General features: G+C 35.4%; 1 long non-coding RNA gene across 1 annotated transcript in view; it reads left to right on the top strand.

Annotated features, from left to right (window-relative positions):
• The window catches only part of LOC141558480 (uncharacterized), a 100,292-nt gene extending 83,549 nt beyond the window's left edge, over positions 1-16,743 (top strand). Inside the window, exons 2-3 of the long non-coding RNA XR_012487082.1 lie at positions 7,517-7,734; positions 16,150-16,743. This is a non-coding gene — a long non-coding RNA (uncharacterized LOC141558480). The remainder of the gene's footprint in view (positions 1-7,516; positions 7,735-16,149) is intronic.
• Positions 16,744-17,861: the final 1,118 nt, after the last annotated feature.

The raw sequence follows: 17,861 nt of genomic DNA, 5'->3' as shown, positions 1-17,861 counted from the left end.
GGCAATTGTCAATCATGTTGCAAGAATCCTGACATGGTTTAAATTAGTACTGAGGAAGCACAAAGCTCTGCATGACTACATTATTAAGGACGCGCCATGGGGCCCAAATACAAAACCCAAATTTCAAATTGGAAAACTTTATATGGTGCTTTTAGTGAGCCCAGGTCCGAAGTTACCAAACAAATTTGTGACAATGTGCCTGCCTGCCAGTGCTATTTTGGGAAAACAATTGCTGTGCTGAGGGCACAACAAAGCTTTGAAGTGTAGCTTTCTTGCCAGGAAATGGATGTCCAAGAAATGAAATGTTAAAATACTAAGATCAGAAATATAAAGAAAGTCAGAAAAAGCTGAGATAATAAAGTGTGTAAGTCACTGATTTTTAACCATTAGCTGATCAAAAAATGAGAAATAATATTCCTTTTTTATTGAATAATTTAGCCAGTCTGTGGATTTATGATGTTTCATAATCCTAATAATGCATTTTGAGGATTAAGGGAAGATAATATTGTTGTAGGTAATATTTGGAAACTAGAATTTCAATAACAGCTTTGATATCAATGGATAGTACTATTTAGATGTCCAGCTAAGTGACACTGTGGCTAGAGCACTGGGCGTGGAGTCAGGATGATTCATCTTTCTTAGTTCAAATCTGGCCTCAGATACTTATTGCCTTGGACAAGTCACTTAATCCTGTTTGCCTCACTTTCCTTATCTGTAAAATGGGCTGGAGAAGGAAATGACAAACCACTCCAATATCTTTGCCCAGAAAACTCCTAGTGAGGTCATGAAGAGTTAGATATAACTAAGTGTCAAAAACAACAAAATACTTTTTAGAACTAGAAGGAAACAGAGAACAGGGGATTTTTTTTTTTTTTAACAGATCAGGAACCTAAGATCTAAAAATGTGCTTAGGGTCATGAGATTAAAATCCAGGGTTTATTCTTTTTTTAACATCAAAGTCTCTTTCTTCTAAACCTAACTGTATAATTGAAAAAAAAAAAAGTGACACAAAAAACACAGATCCCAGAATTTTGTGTGATCTGAGAAGGAACCAAATAAGAAGGAAATTTCAAAATGCTTTAGCCTAAGCTTAACTCTCTTATGTATTGATGAAAATCTTTCAGCATCTCATATTGTTTTCATTATTGATGTCACAAATACCATAAACTTATTAGCTTATGATAATCACCAGTTTTTCTCACAGATGGTACATACCTGAACAACCTGAATGTTGGGAGTAAGGAGCATTGACCCGACTCTGTTCTAATGAAAAAGTGGCTTGTCTTTGTACTATTTCCTTTATCTCTCTTCTCTCTCTTTTGCCTTTTCTTCTTTTCCCTTCTCTCTCCTTTATTTTTGTGTGAGAAGAGACTAAGGAAGATACTTGTCTTGTCAATGCTGAGAACATTTCTAAGAAGTTCATGTGTTTTTTAACTGTATTCTTGGTTTCTTTTATTGAATATCATTTATCTCTCTATGGTTTCAGTATTTTCTGCTGAAAATACAGAGATTTTGGATGATCCCATTCATTTCTCCATGTATTAATGACCCATCTAGTATAATTTATGCTCAGAGATTCCTGCCATTGTAAGGGGACAACAATTCAGTACTCATGAAAAATAGCAAGATTTCAAAACCTATTGAAATGCTAAATATACATTATTTTTGCATTAAGAAAAATAGCATTTTCTTGGGGAATGGCTGAATATATTATGGTATATGAATGTAATGTTCTATAAGAAATAGTGAATAGGCTCATTTCAGAAAAGCCTGGAAAGACTTAATGAACTAATGATGAGTGAAATGAGCAGAACCAGGAGACATTGTACACAGTAACAGCAAGATTATATGATGATCAATTGTGACGGACTTGAATCTTTTCAATAATGAGGTGATTCAGGGCAATTCCAAAATATTTGTGGTAAAAAGAGATACCGGTATCCAGAGAAAGAACTATGAAGTCTGAATGTAGATTAAAGCATAGTATTTTCATCTTTTTGGTTGTCTTGTTTGCTTGTTTTTTTTTCTTCTTTCTAATTTTTTTCCTTTTGATCTAATTTTTCTTGCACAGCATGACAAATATGGAAAAATGTTTAGAAGACTTGCACATGTTTAATCTATATTGGATAATTTGCTGTGGGGGAAGGTGGGGGAAGGAGGGAGAAAAATTTGGAACTTGAGGTTTTGCAAAAGTGAATGTTGAAAACTATCTCTGCATGTATTTGGAAAAATAAAAAGCTATTTAAAAAGAAAATGATATTTTCATGATTCTTATTTTTAGGATTATATGAACAATGCATATCCTTCTTAAACACATAAGAGGTTTAAAAAGACTCCGTGGACTTGGATGAGAGAGTTAGTGTGGTATAATGGAATGCAGATTAGATTTAAATTCAGGAGACCTTGATTTTAACTAGATATGGGAGTTTGGGTAAGTCTTTTTACCTCCAAAGGAATGAGTTTCATAATTTGTAAAGTTAAAGTATTAGAATGATTTTTACAGGCATTCTGACTTTGTTGTTCTCCTAGTTTGAAATATAGAAACATCCCCCCATTTTTAAAAGTAAAGATTTAAAAAAAGAAAGGCCTTTATAAAAACTCACTAAGAAGGGGGTGGGCAGGAATGTTTGGTGGTATGATCAGGCAAATAATATTTTATTTTATTTTTCTTCAATCTGAATGGAGAATATCTCTATCTCTATATCTCTGTAGATAGATAGGTAGAAGGTTGGTTTGTTTTAGATTTTAATTATTCCTTGACAAGAATTATCATTATTTCTTGTTAATTAATAGAATTTATATTAATGTTGAATTTGATTTAAAGAAATGTGTGAAGGCTTAACATGATCTAACTATTATTAAAGAGAGAGAGAGGGAGAGAAAGAAGAAGAGAGGGAGAGGGAGAAAGGGATGAGAAAGAAAGGGGGAGAGGAGGAGGGAGAGGAAGAGGAAGAGAGAGAGAGAGAAAGTGAGAGGGAGAGGCAAAGGGAGAAAGAAAGGGAAAAGGAGAAGGAAAGGGAGAATTACTAAGTCAACTAGTTAGTGTGCTTGGAAGACTTAGATTCAGATGCTACCTGCTTCTGACATATATTAGTTATAACTCTGGTTGATCTCTCTGTGCTTTACACTTGCACAACAAATGTCATGTTTCATTAGCGGGATAAATTTTCTCATTTGGAGTTCCCTTCAATAATGAAATTAGAGAAATGGCCAAAATTTATATGTTATGTATTCTAAATACAAATGTATATATGTATGTGTATATATATGTATATATATGTACATGTGTGTATTACAGTATATATGTCCATACTGAAAGTATCAATTCATCATTTGATCTTTGTAAAAGTGACTATATAGATTAAAAGAACTGAATCAGATTCAGTTTCTTAAAATTCACAATTTTGGAACATTTAAACAAGAAAAACTGATGACCACACACACACTCCCCAGTTATTTCACAGCAGTATGCTCATGCATATAAACTATGGCCCTTTTTGGAAATGATTTTATTTTTACCAGTATTCATGAAAAAAGATTAAAAAAATAATTCTTCAAATTAGAATGTATTATATGTCTCTGAATCCATTAAGATGAATTCTTTGCTCTTTTATGAAACTCAAAATACAATTATCTTTTAATAAAAAGCCTCCTTTAAAAATATGAATATATTTATATATCCATTTACATATAAAGCTAACATTTCACCATTCCGGAATAACATATTTAAAGAGAAATGATATTTTAAAAAATATTTCTGAGCATTGTCTATCTCTAATCAACAGAATCAGCTGGAAATTGGACATGACTCTGAAATCACCATTGAGATAACTCTTTGCCTAATCATCCAGTTGCTATGAATTAGAGATGCTAAGGATTATGGTTAATTTAGTAAGGTTTTTATTCATCTTTTTATAGCAGATTTCTTGTTACTCAAACTTCTGAACAGACAGAAAATTCAGCTGAGAACTTTAACGTATTCAACCTAAAAAAATTGTACCACCTCAGTTCTTGTTTCTTCAGATTCAACTGTTAACTCTTTGATTTATATTGTCACCTCCCATTAAGTTGCATCAATTATATTAGCAAGTTTATTGTCTGCTATTCAAAACCCTGGCAATCACATTGGCCATATGTAGGTTGTCACACATCAGCCCCCATGTCCTAAGACAATATCCAGATTTCCTAGAAATGACTGTTGAAGATTTATACTTTTCATTAAGAGGATGTCTAATTCCTGAAATTGTATTGTTATGTGATACAAAGTGGATTAAGCTGGATCACAGTATATTTCTATTATAAAAAAGACTCTCTTCTCTCACTTAAAGTAGAATCAAACAATAAGAGAGACACTCAAAAATTATCTTATTTCCCCCCTTCCTCTCTCTTTTCCCTTTACAGGCAAGATTATGCTTAAATCACTCCAATAAGTCAGTCATGTTTTCAGAAAACTCATGGATGAAAAAATACCCATACGAATCTGTCTCTTTTTCTTTCTCTCTTTCTCTTCCTCCTCTCTCAGGGAGAACTATTTGAATAGCTCTAGTTGTTAGGAAGTTTTTCCTTATAGTAAGATTAAATCTTTTTCTTTGCAACTTCTATCTGTTGTTTTGAGTTCTACCCTTTAGGGCCAAGCGGAATAGACCTCATCCCTCTTCCACCCGACAGCCTTTCAAATATTTGAAAATAACTATAGCACCCCATTTCCCTCATCCTACCAGGAAGGAGTTCTCTCCTCCTAGCTAAAAAGTCCTATTTTCTCCAACTGAACTTTATGTGGCTTGAACTTAAGGCCATGCTGTTTATTCTCCTCTGGATGTGCTCCAACTTATTAATGCCCTTCCTAAAATGGAGTGCCCATAACTGAATATAGTGTTCCAAATATGGTCTGGCCATGGAAGAGAACAATGAAACTATCATGACTCCAGTTCTATTGCCATGCCCCTCTTAATGTAGTCCAAGGTTGCATTAACTTTATTGGCTTCCATATAAATACTCCTGGCTCTCATTAATTTTATAATCCACTCCTCAAATATTTTCCTGTCAAGCCATACCTCTATTGTTTTAATGCCTAGGAAGGTTTTTTTTTTTCATTAAACAAAGCATTAGATTTTTATATTTGTATCAATTTGGTGAAATTTATGTCTTTATTGGATTTTGCCCAATATTCTATGCTTGGAGATTTTTTGAATTCTGAATCAATTATCAACTGTTTTAGCTGAACTTCCAAATTGTAAATTTGATAAGTATGTCATCTATGTTTTATCTGAATGATTAATGAAAACGTGACTCAACAAGGGAGCCCTCCATTGTCTACCTCCTTCCAAGCTGATATCCCATTATTAATAACTTTTCTTTAGATCTGGTTATGCAATTCATTCTAAATCCTCCCTAATTGTGTCACCATCTAACTGTCAGCTTTCTATATTTAAAAGAATTATAATAACACAAAACTTTGCTAAATGCTTTCCTAGAATCCAAGTAGCTAAACATTCCTTTTGTCTAGCATTCTAATAATCCTCATATAAAAGGAGATAGTTATTCTGACATCACCTGTCTTGAAAAAGTCATCATAGTTCTTTGTTATTATGATTTCCTTTCTTTACATGTCCTCTAGCCATTCTTTTAATGATATGTTTTAGAATTTTGTAATGATGTGAACTTAGGTTCACTGCTCTTGCATGTGCCTATTCTATTTTCTCCTCCTAAAAAAGGGAGTAATAGTTATTCTTTTCTAGTCCTATAGTATTTATTGCTACAATTCTTTCCCAAATTGGTTGAAATTATATCTGTCCTTTATATCTATGGGATATAATTTAATTTATGGCCTTGGTGACTTGAGCTCATCAAGAACAGTTGGATATTCCCTTCTTTGTTTTCTGCTTACCTTTAATTCCTTGTTAGCCAGTTTTGCTATGATCTGTCCAATGCAATGATCATTTTTCTTGGCAAAGGAAACAGATACAAAATAAGGAATGTGAAGTCAATCAGTCAATAAACATTTATTAAGTACCTAATATATGACAGAATAGAGTGATATTATTTTGATTCTCTCTGAGCATAAAGGGCAAACAATATGGTGGGCATTATTCTAAGCACTGGGAATACAAAAAGAGAAACAAAAATTGTCCTCTCAAGTTAATAGGAAAGACAAACAAATAAATGCAGGCAATCTATACATAGGCTATAGAGGAAATAATGAAGAGATAGAAGGCACTAGAATTAAGAGGAGATATAGAAGCTGGAGGTAAAGTCTTTCTGTGGTCAGTTATTCTTTCATCTACCCCAAACTATAGTTGTCAGTTTTCTTATCATGGTCTTTCCTTCTAGAGGCCCTTTGTGTTAACTCTTTCCTTCCAGTCTTACTCATTTTGTACATTATCACATGATCCCATTCTTAGAGAGCTGTGTAGCTCTTTTATACATATCTTCTATTTCCTATCTTTATTTGGATAATCTTCATGTTTATATATATATATGTATATATATATATATATATATATATATATATATATATTTTTTTTTTTTTTTTTCAGTCTGGTTGCTGAGATCCTGTGTAACCTCATTGTTCTTTTTTTTTTTTTTTTTTTTTTTAAGATAGCTCTTCATTTTCTTCTTTGCTAGAATTATTTTTCTGTCATTTTGTTCACCTTTATTCTTCTTGGCCTGACATCTGTGCCATTATATTCCATGAAATCGCACCTACCTTTTCACTGAGCCTCTGAGAATAAGCCCTCCAAAATTCTAGGGTACTTGTTAGAGACTATCCCCTTCTTTAACCTTTAAGTACAAATCCTTTCTTCAAAGGCCATTTACAGAATAGGACTTTTGTTATGCTTCAGTCAGCAAAGAATGTACTTAAAATCTCAGTTTTTCTGTGTTGTATATGTATAAAATGTATGTATGTATATATGAGTTGTAACATGCCTTCCTAGCAGTTACTATTACTAGTCTGTCCTAGGCCCAACAGAGTACCTTTGATCACTGACCTTTGCAGTGTCAACTCTACCTGGCTCGCCTCCTCTGAGGGAGGCCTTCAAAGGTCTCTGGCCACGATCTCTTGAATCTATAGCTTAATAACCAGTAGCGCACTCAAGAACAGCCATGTGTAATCTTAAAAGCCTTTATTATACCTACTCACATAATGCCCTGTCTTGATGCCCTGACTTGTTGGTTCCCTAGTGAACACCTGGTCAGAAGACACACATGTTCACTACCAAACTCCTTACCTCTCGGCTATCCATCAGCTTGGCTCAGCTACTCCAGGTTAGGGAGCCAGGTTAAAGAGAGTGACTGCTGTCTGCAGTGGGCTTATAAAGGGCCTATGAGGTCACACACACAGCCAATCAGCAAGAGAATCGTCACCCATTACGAAGCTATCTCAATATGGCCAAGATACCACCCACAGGGCAGTCCTATATCCACAGAGATTACTTCTGGGCCACTCAAATCTCCCATTGCACTGTGGCACCGCCCATTTAAAGGGCCCTTACAATTCCCTTCTCTTGTTTTGCAGGCACCGCACATCTCATCAAGCTAAACTTTTAGCACCAGCTGTAGTTCACTTGATCCATGAGATGACAGAGTGTTATGCCCAAGGAGGTACAAAGCAGCAGATCAGTAAACAGAAGTATGACAATGAGAACCAGGCTCAACAGTGGCCCAAGTGTTCAACCCATTCATCAAAGTCATACTCAAGGAGATAATAAGCCAAAGAGGTTGGATGCCAATGAGGTAGGATGTCAGCACTGAGGTGGGAAGTCAACAAGGTAAAACATCACAATTTTAATTAACAATTAAATATCAGTGAGGTAGGTTGTCACAATTCTAGTTACATTTATCACAGTTCTAGAACAATTCTAGCTTATCACAATTCTCTATTGCACTTTTCAAATCCTACAGCAATTCTAGTTTCACAGGTGCACATAAGTAAAGTCATGTCCAGAAACTGTGTCTCAATAACAATGGCGGGTGGGTGCGTTGGTTTTTCACCCACTAATTTAAAATCATAGTCCTTCAAGGGCAAAGCCTCTCCCCAGGCCACCATATGGCAAGTAGCCACGGGAGGAGCAAGCAGGCCCATTGTCCATTTACAGTCTTTATATTGTGTATCACCCAAGTCCATTTCAGCTGCTACACTGGAACTGTCTGCTGTCTCTGGTGTTGCGGTCAGGGGGGACATTGCTTCCCTCAGCGTCTGGAGGGCTGCGGACATCTGGCTGGTCCCTCTGGGCTGTTGTCTGGTCCTTCTCGTGGATCCCAGGTTACAAATGTCTCTGGTGGGATGAACTCTGCTGCTGGATCTGTACCTAGGAAAGAATGTACCCGGGGCCCAACTTGGGCCTTTCCAAATGCCATCCAGGCCTTTCCACATCACAGTGGAAACAAAGTTGTTGTCAAAAAGATGAACAAAAGTCAGACAAAAGTTAGTCCGTCTGTCACCTAGCTACACTTTCTGTGTATGCCCGAAGTGCATTGGTAAGATAAAATGCAAAGAATTTTAAAATGTAAAACAGAAATAATTTAAAAATATAAAACCAAAATAATTTAAAAATATAAAATCAAAATGTAAAATCAAAATAACTTAAAAATGCAAAATCAAAAGAATTAAAAAATTGTAAGGATGCAGTTCCTGCAAAACAAGAGAAGGGAATTGTAAGGGTCCTTTAAATGGGCTGCCACAGCACAACAGGAGATTTGAGTGGCCCAGAAGTAATCTCTGTGGATATAGGACTTCCCTGTGGGTGGGATCCTGGCCATATTGAGATAGCTTAGTAATGGGTGACAGCTCTCTTGCTGATTGGCTGTGTGTGTGACCTCACAGGCCCTTTATAAGCCCACTGCAGACAGCAGTCACTCTCTAGCCTGGGGTAGCCAAGCTAAGCCCAGAGAGGTAAGGAGTTTGGTAGTGAACACATGTGTCTTCTGACCAGGTGTTCACTAGGGAACTGACAAGTCAGGGCATTATGTCAGGGCATTATGTGAGTAGGTATAATAAAGGCTTTTAAGATTACACATGGCTGTTCTTGAGTGCGCTACCAGTTATTAAACTATAGATTCAAGAGATCATGGCCAGAGACCTTTGAAGGCCTCAGAGAAGGCGAGCCGGGTAGAATTGACACTGCAAAGGTCAGTGATCAAAGGTACTCTGTTGGGCCTAGGACAGACTGGTAATAATAACTGCCAGGAGGGCATGTTACAATGAGTGAACATACAACACACATGTGTCCATACATATACATATATGTGAATGTGTGTATACTCCTTTGTATTTCTATTCAATAGTCACCAAAGATTTATAATCTATATTGATGTTATTTATCTTTCTGCTCATTCTTTTCCTGTTCCATAATCACCAGACATCTATCATATCTTTTCTTAAATTCTTTTCTATCCATGTTCTTGATTATATTCTTATTTATCTTCTTATACTTATCTATAAAAGGGATATATTGAGATTCCCAGATATTATCTTTTGAGCATTTGTGCTTTTGCCTGTATTGTAATTGACTTTTTCTTTAAGCATTTAGATACTGCCATTCAATGCTATATATATATATATAATTATATATATTACTATATATTATTTATATATATACAGACATATTATTTATACCATGTTATATGCTGTCTTTAGGTATAATCTAATTTCCTTGTTTATTTTTTATCATATTTATTTTTGTTTTATGGCCTAGTTTGATATCATGATTGTATTTTTGCTTTTCTTATATTTACCTGAAGCATAGTAGATTATGCTCCAGCCCCTCATTTTATCTTTCTTATTTTAAGTATGTCTTTTAATTACTATATTATTAAGTTTTACTTTCTAAACCATTCTGCTACTCTCTTCAATTTTGTAATTATATTCACAGCTATAAGCATTAATTATGCATTTCCCATTTATATTTTTCTTCCCCCAACCCTTTGCGCTTCACCATAAAAGATGGTTTAAAAAAAGAATAAATATGCCAACATTAGTGATCTATAATTGAAACAATCTGTTTCTTCTCTTTATTCCTCTCACTCGGATCCTAATCATTGGGTTTGACTCTCTTTATTTAAGTCTCTTCTTTTATGATTTATCCTCTGAAAGTAAATTTTGTTTTGCTTGTAACTATTCTAATCTCAACTCTACCTCTTTCTTTAAAACCCCTCTCTATATTCTCTGTACCTATCTATTTCCCTATTGAGTTTACTATATATTCTCTCTCTCCCCCTCCCTCCCTCTTTCTGTTTCTGTATCTCTCTCTCCCTCTCCTTCCCTTCCTTCCTTCTCCTTCTTTTTCTTCTTATCTCTCTCTCTCTCTCTCTCTCTCTCTCTCTCTCTCTCTCTCTCTCTCTCTCTCTCTCTCTCTCTCTCTCTCTCTCTTTATCTGTCTCTCTCTCTGTCTCTATCTCCCTCTCCCCCCCCTGTTTCTCTCCCTCCCTTCTGCAGCCCCCTCCTCTGTGTGTGTCTGTGTGTGTGTATGTGTTCAATCCTCCTTTGTCTGGTTCACAGAAAAGTGGAATTCATATGATGCCTATTTTCTCTACTTCTTCCTTCATGTTTGTATGCTTTTCTTCTCATTCATTCAAATTAGGAAACTCCAATTAGAAAATATCATTTCCCCCTCCCCCATTTTCACCTCAGTGTATTCCTTTCTATCTTGATTTTTTTCCCTCACTTAAAAACAATAAAGCAGAATAAAATTACTGTGGTCTCTCAGATTGACTTATATTTAACTTCCTCTATAACCTTTGGGAAAAAAATAGTATTCTGAATCTCTTTCCTCCATATTAGAATTTAAGCATTTCATTATTGTTGAGGCCTTTCCAATTAATTGTTCTATGCTTATTTTTCTAAGTTTGCCTTGACATTTGTCTTTATATTTCAGTTCTACTCAGTGTAGTCTTTCTATCAGTTGTGATTAAAGATCTCTGTTCTACAAAAAGCCCCCTTTTCCCCACTTATACAATCATACTCAAACTTGTGTACTAAGATATACTTCATTTAAAACATTTTTCTTTTGCATTTTGGAATATCCTATTTGAATATTTTTCTTTTGATTCGATTTTGAATGGACTCTTTATTTAATTTTTGATTTTATTTGTAGTGATTTTTAGGTTTTGTGTGACACTGACTCTATAGTTTACTATTTGAACTCTGTGTTAAAGTTTATTTTTTTCCCTTTCTTTTATGTGGAAGGTTTTATGATGGAAGGATTTTGACTATGACATTTCTGGAAGTTTTTATTTGATTCTATTTCTTTTAGGAGTTGACTGGTAGAGTATCTCTATTTTTGCTTTGTTCGTTGTTTTTAACAGATCCAGGCACTTTTCATATATCGCTTTTTGAAATATGGTATCCATATCTTCTTTTTTGGCTGTAGTCTTTGAAGAGTCTGATTATTTTAAAATTCTCTTCCCCTGATCTATTGATCAGTTGTTTTTCATAATAGACACCTTACATTTTTCTTCTTCTATTTAAAAGAAAATTGATTTTTTTCTCTAACATTTATTGCTAATCGAGTCATTGACTTTAATTTTCTTTATTTTAATTTTCAGATACAATACTTGGATAAATATTTTTTTCTTTTGTTCTAATCTGTTTATTTCCCCAATTTTTTTTCCTTGAAAATGCTTTTTTCACCTGATAATGTTTTACACACACACACACACACACACACACACACACACACACACACACACACATTTAAATTGTTAGCTTTGCTTTTTTTCAGATACTCTTCTAGTTCTGTGGGACAAGCAAGCACTCCCCTCCCTTTTTTGAGGCACAGTTTTTACTTGTGAAGTTATTCTCTTCTTCTAGGTTTGTATGTTGGTTATCTCATGATACATAATATTTTTTCATAGAATATGGTGCCCTCTTCTCTTTTCCAGTCTCACTTCTTGATTTGGGATTCTCTGCCAAAATCATATTCTACCTCCTCCTTCTCTCTTGTAAGAGAGATCTGGCACTATTTGGTCCTGACCTCAATTTCCTGGGCTCCTATCATTAATAATGATTTCCCCTCAGAAGACTAGCAAATTTAAGGACTCTTAACTAGTTTTGAATCTGCCACTCCCAATCTACTTCCCTAAGTATGAGCAAGTCACAAGTTCCCCATGACTGATTTTCTTATTCTGTGATGTTAGTATTTTATTCACTGGACAAGGTCTAAAATCTCTCATATCTAAACTTTTAGATTTTCATCAGAATTAAGATGAAGTGTAACACACTCAATATTGTTAGTATTGTTTTGCTGAAGTACTTCCCATGCATTTAAAGAAAGGTTTATGCTACATGTCTTTTAGTACCTTTGAGAATTTGATTACGTGGCAGATGGAGAACTACTCTCCTACTGAAATTTATGAAGAGAGTTCAAATTTCTTTGGACTTTTGAAACAACCAATATCTTAGTCTAAATAATTTGAACTAAATTCAAATAATCAAGAAGATTTTTCTTTTAGCTCTATTTAAATATTTGTTTCATAAAGGATGACACTGACTGTTCCATAAGGCCATGATTCTTGGGTTGTCAGTTTTTGTTTTTCTAAAGTACCTGGCTTTGAACTTGGCCATCAAACTTGCTGAGCAGAAATGTGGAGCAGAGCTAATGCCTTCTCCTGCTGCTGATTTGTGCCTGAATCAACTAAGCCCATGAACTACAAATATCTTGCCGGCCAAAGCAAATACTCTGATCCCCCTGAACTCATTAAAAGGAGTTTGGTTTAAGTTTGAGAATATTCAGGCTATTTCTCTTGAAAAACATGGCAGCACGGACCTATGTGATATGCCATGATTTGCTGGAAGGTTCACTTTCCCTTATAAAGGAAACAAAGAAATCACTTTCTCTTAGGAAAGCATAAAAATATTAGATCCCAATTCCAAAACACTTTGGGATGGAGAATTGATGAGAATGAGTTCTCTGTGCAGTGATTTTCAGATTGGGTATTCCATCCAATACCTGTTATGTGAAGCAGGTAAATCCATTAACCAGATTATATTTCAAGCCAGAAGGTCGATTGATGAACATTACTTCTAGGGGCTGTATTTCATGGGGTCATGGGTACTTCTCGGAGCAGCCACGTCAAACTGAGTCAAGTTTAGTCATGAATGGCACCTCAACATCTGAAGTCAGCCTGGCAAGGTTCTTATTTCTTCTTGTAAGTTTATCCTCAGATTTTAAAAATGGTGTTTGCTGACATATAGACTCCATTAAGCTGCCAGAATCTTAGGATAACAACAGGAAACTCTCCCCAGAAGAATTCCAGAAAGTAGTCATGGCTGAATAGAACTGAGCCGATTAAAATTTTATGGATATTTAAAATGCATTTATAAGAAAGCCCCAAAACATACCATGTCTTTATTTTTTAAAAGATGGGGGGCGGGGAAGGAAGGAAAAAAGTCTCACTCATCTCATTCCATAGTTCCTGTCAGGGCAAGTATATTCTTCCTCAAACTTACTGTTTATAGATGGCAAGGGGCAAGGTTTATTTGAACTGGTTTGTTTTGAGTTCATGAGGGTTTCTCCCCTGGACTGCAGAATGTATCCCACAAGTTTCCATGTCACTCTGCCTGGCTAAGCCTTTTTGTAGCAGCGCCAAAGTTTATCACCACTCACTTCTGGATAGTGTTAATGTTGCAGTCACTTCCCGCCCGAAAAAAGCAAGCAAGCAAGCAAAAAACGACAGTTCTAACATTGCCCAGACTTCTGTGTTCCACAGGCAGCATCGGGGATCGTTACCTGAAATGACCAAAACAACCATAGCCCTTCCCCCCCAAAAAGTAAGAGAAGAATATTGACAGTGTTTATAGAAAAAAGTATGATCTATGCTAAACATATACAAGTCAAGTAAATGGGAAAGAAAAGTCAACGTTTCTGCAAAATGTCTAAACAGCCCATGTATGGGATCCTGTCTTATAGCACTGGTACATGAGGAGGTATTTGGAACTCCCAGGTTTCAGCCTCTGCAGAGAGTCTGCCTGCAGGTAGGGAGTGGGTAGTGAGACCTAAAAAAGCTGTTAAAGATGAAGGGAATTAAACCAACCACCGGCTTAATCCAGAAAGTAGGGGGATTGTAGGATGTGAGAATTTGGAGCTGATTAAAGCTCCTTAAAATGGCTAGTTTTAATTTCAAGAGGGAAACATGTCATTGTGGGAAAAAAAAAGTTAATCTACATCCCAAATGTGTACACGTGCCTATGTATGCCTACATGCAAGTATATTACATGTATCCCCATATAAACATAGAAGTCTATATATATGCATAGCTCTATAGATATATCTATATTTATATGTGTGTATATGTATATCTGTTTATGTTTATCTATGCATGCATTGTACACACCATACACATGTGTGCTATATGTATGTTGTATATATGTACAGTGTATATACACATAGGTGCACACACACACACACACACACACACACACACACACATATATATATATATATATATATATATATATATATATATATATATATATATATATATATATATATATATATAAAACATGTATAGTTATCCCTGCTATATCACAGGGGTTAAGGGCATAGTACCCCTGCAATTTGGAAAATCTACATAAAATTTTTCTTCTCTGCTTTTTAGTCTTAATGTTTACTTTTTATTTTTCATCGTGGTAAAATTAGTGTTTATATTATACAATATTATGCACATATTTAGCAGTTCTGAATTCCTAATCTTTGTCTGCTGGCCTGTTGCTTCCACAAAACTCCCTCTAAATTGCCATTTAATTTCTTATGCCAACCCATGATAAATCAAAACTGAACTGGGGAAAGTCGTGATGTGGAGGAGATAACTTTTTTTTTTTATCATTCATAAACTAAGGGGTATTAGGCTAGATGAACTCTAAGGTTTGGCATATCTCTACATCTTTAATCTTTCGACCATATTCATGTTCAGATCAGGAATATAGACCCCCTTCCTTCAGGGAACAAAACATTTCAGCAAAATCAGCTCTTCCACAACCTATTGTAAACCAGTCCTGTTTTCTCCCAGCCTTCCATGAAAAAGTTTGAAGTCAGAGTAAGTTGAGCTCAACCTTTCCTGTGGCTAAGGGGGAAAACTTCTCTGGGACCTTTTAGAGCTTTTGATTTCTCTCTCTTGAAAGTTGACATCTTTGTTTATCATCCCATGTTCTCTAGCTTGGTTCCTACTTACTTTTCCTTCTTTTTTTTCATATCTACTTCCTTTTTTTCCTGTATCCTTCATCCAGCAGCTCCTGTCTTTCTGATGGTCTCCCTTCTCTATTCACTCTACCGCCTGCAGAGAGATGCATCTGAAAATCCTCCCTCCCTCTCTCCTCACCAGTTCCACCTGTTCTAAATAGTATCATCCTTACTGCCTTTGGCTTGGTGCTTCCCAGTAAATGTGCACCAGCAGATAATTGTGGTTTCTCAGTTACAGGCACGATGTGAGGTGACAGTTTTGTGGGCAGTCCATCTGTAATGGGAGGTGAGATTATCCATGCTTGTCTGCACTTTGCTTAGAGAGCTGTACAGCAGAAGCACGTCCAGGCTGATTCAGCCTCCTCTCCCCCATGGAGTGGATCAGGATAGATCTCTTCGCCTGTTTAGAAATTGACACTTCTTGTCTTTTGGAGTTTGTCAGATCACCCAGGGTAATGAGGAGGTCTGGAGTCTTAAAATTCATCTCTTCAAAGTCTTGCAAGAAGCTTTTGCCATAATATACAAAAATTTCTAGTTGTTAGCCTCATTGAGGAAAAGCAATTCTAAATTATTTTATTTTTGTGTGTGTGGATATTTTTCTTTCTGGCTTTCAAATTTTCCTTCAGGTAAATTTTTCTTCAGACAGATTTTTTTTTTGTTATCTTTATCTTTCTGATAGACAAAGATTGGAGGAAAATAATTGGATACGGTTGAACTTTTAGATACTTCCTCTCCATCCCTGGGAGTATTTTAGATTTAGAATGAAAATTCAGAACTCCCCTTTCCACTCCTGTTCCCCAACCCTAAAGCATTCTTCTTAAAGGAGAATTGTCATAAATTGGAAATTAACATTTGAGAAATAAGACCATTTGCTTAAGGAATCTGTTAGTCATGTGATAAATAATTTTGTTTTCATTGATCTCACCTAAAATTTTTTGGTGCTCACTACCCAACTTTTTTTTTTTTCCTTTAGATTTCTCAAAATTTATTGTGCATCTAATCATGGAAATGAAGAGTGACATAGGAGCAGCAGATGGAACAGAAACGTATCAACATTAGAGTCTTGGAATGAGAGGGGATGTCTGTTAGAGCAGCGGCTGTGATTGAGGACTCCAAGGAGGGTTCAGCAGAAAATGGGGTTCAGCGATACTTTTGCCACATGCTGACTCTGTTCAGTTCAGTCCTTTTCCAGTCATTTTCAACTCTTTGTGATCTTGTCTAGGGTTTTCTTGGCAAGTGAGGTTTACCATTTCCTTCTCTACATGACTCTGTGACTATAGACAAGTAACTTATTTTCTTCTCAGATACTCCAACATGAATCTCTAAGACTATAAGTTATAGAAGAATTGTTGATTGGCATCTGTGAATTCCCTGCATTGAAGAAATCCCAGATGTCTAGGCTCTACCCCCCTCTCAAAGCTCACATACACACTCCATGATACAACAAAAAGAAATCACTGAAGCTAGAGCATGTAATATCACCGACTCTCCTCTCCTCCTTGCTCCTTTCCCCCATTCTTTCCTTATTTAAATAGAACATTTCTCTCCTGAGTTTCAGTATCCCTGGTACTCCTTTCAAATAAATTTTTTATCTTATTTAAACTTCATGCTCTTATGATTTCATTCCATTTTAAATTGAAGGACTTAAGCAATGTATAATTATTTATACACTAAATAGATAAATAAATACTTGACTGTAATAAAACCCAATGTCTTAATTACACAGACTATTCATTAACAAGCATTCAAACATAATTGAAGTAAAAAACACTCATCTCTCATCACCTTCCATTAACGTGAATTGCTAGAAGCAAATTGGCTATCTTTAGGGGAGGTCCTCACAGTACTTACCTTCCCTATATTGTAACTGAAGGTAAATAGCAAATTTAACCAAGAATCAAATGTTAGGATGGAGTGAAGGGAAGAATTGATAAACCCTTTGAGCACTAAGCTTGCTATGTATAACCTTGATCAGATCTTCTGTGCCCTTGATGGAGCCCTAGTGTCTCCAAGCATAATTTTTAATAATAATTCAATAAGATTTAATGGTTCCACAACTTCCCAGTACTCTAGAATGTGCTTTTGAATTATTATGCCCACATTCCATTGTGACTACTGAATCTTGTAAGTTGAGAAGAAAAAAAAATCAGGACATTCTGCCTAAACATTGATAGACCCACTGAAAAGTTTTACAAAGCATATATTGAATAACTCAATTGAAAACATATTCTAATAAAATATTTTCCTTTAATATACTGTCCCCTCTCAAAGGATTTGTTGGAATATGTGGCATGTCTTTCATTAGCTGATTCCTTTCAAGATGCAAAAAGTCCATTTTGACCCAGGAAAGGATAGAAAATTTTAATGGTGATTTTCTTGTTGGAAGATATTTTAATGAATCCATTTAGTCAATATTTAACTTAGTGGTTGTATGAGTTTAAGTTTAGCACTGAATAAATAGAATCAATGTCAGGAGCTCATTCATCCATCTTACATTGAAATATAAATTCATTGAAAGGAAGGATTGTTCATTTTTTACTTGTATCCTCAACATCAACCAATGACTGTCATATAGTAGGAGTTTCATACACACTTCTTGATTTGATTGGTAAATCAGATGGATAGTTAATCAATCTGTCCTAGCTACTATTTGTGATAGAAAGAAGAAAGATGGGAATATTGAGC

The sequence above is a fragment of the Sminthopsis crassicaudata genome, chromosome 2, assembly GCF_048593235.1.
Source record: "Sminthopsis crassicaudata isolate SCR6 chromosome 2, ASM4859323v1, whole genome shotgun sequence".
Classification (NCBI taxonomy): Eukaryota; Metazoa; Chordata; class Mammalia; order Dasyuromorphia; family Dasyuridae; genus Sminthopsis; species Sminthopsis crassicaudata.
Note: the sequence above shows the minus strand (reverse complement) of the source record. Positions and strands in the feature narration are given on the sequence as shown.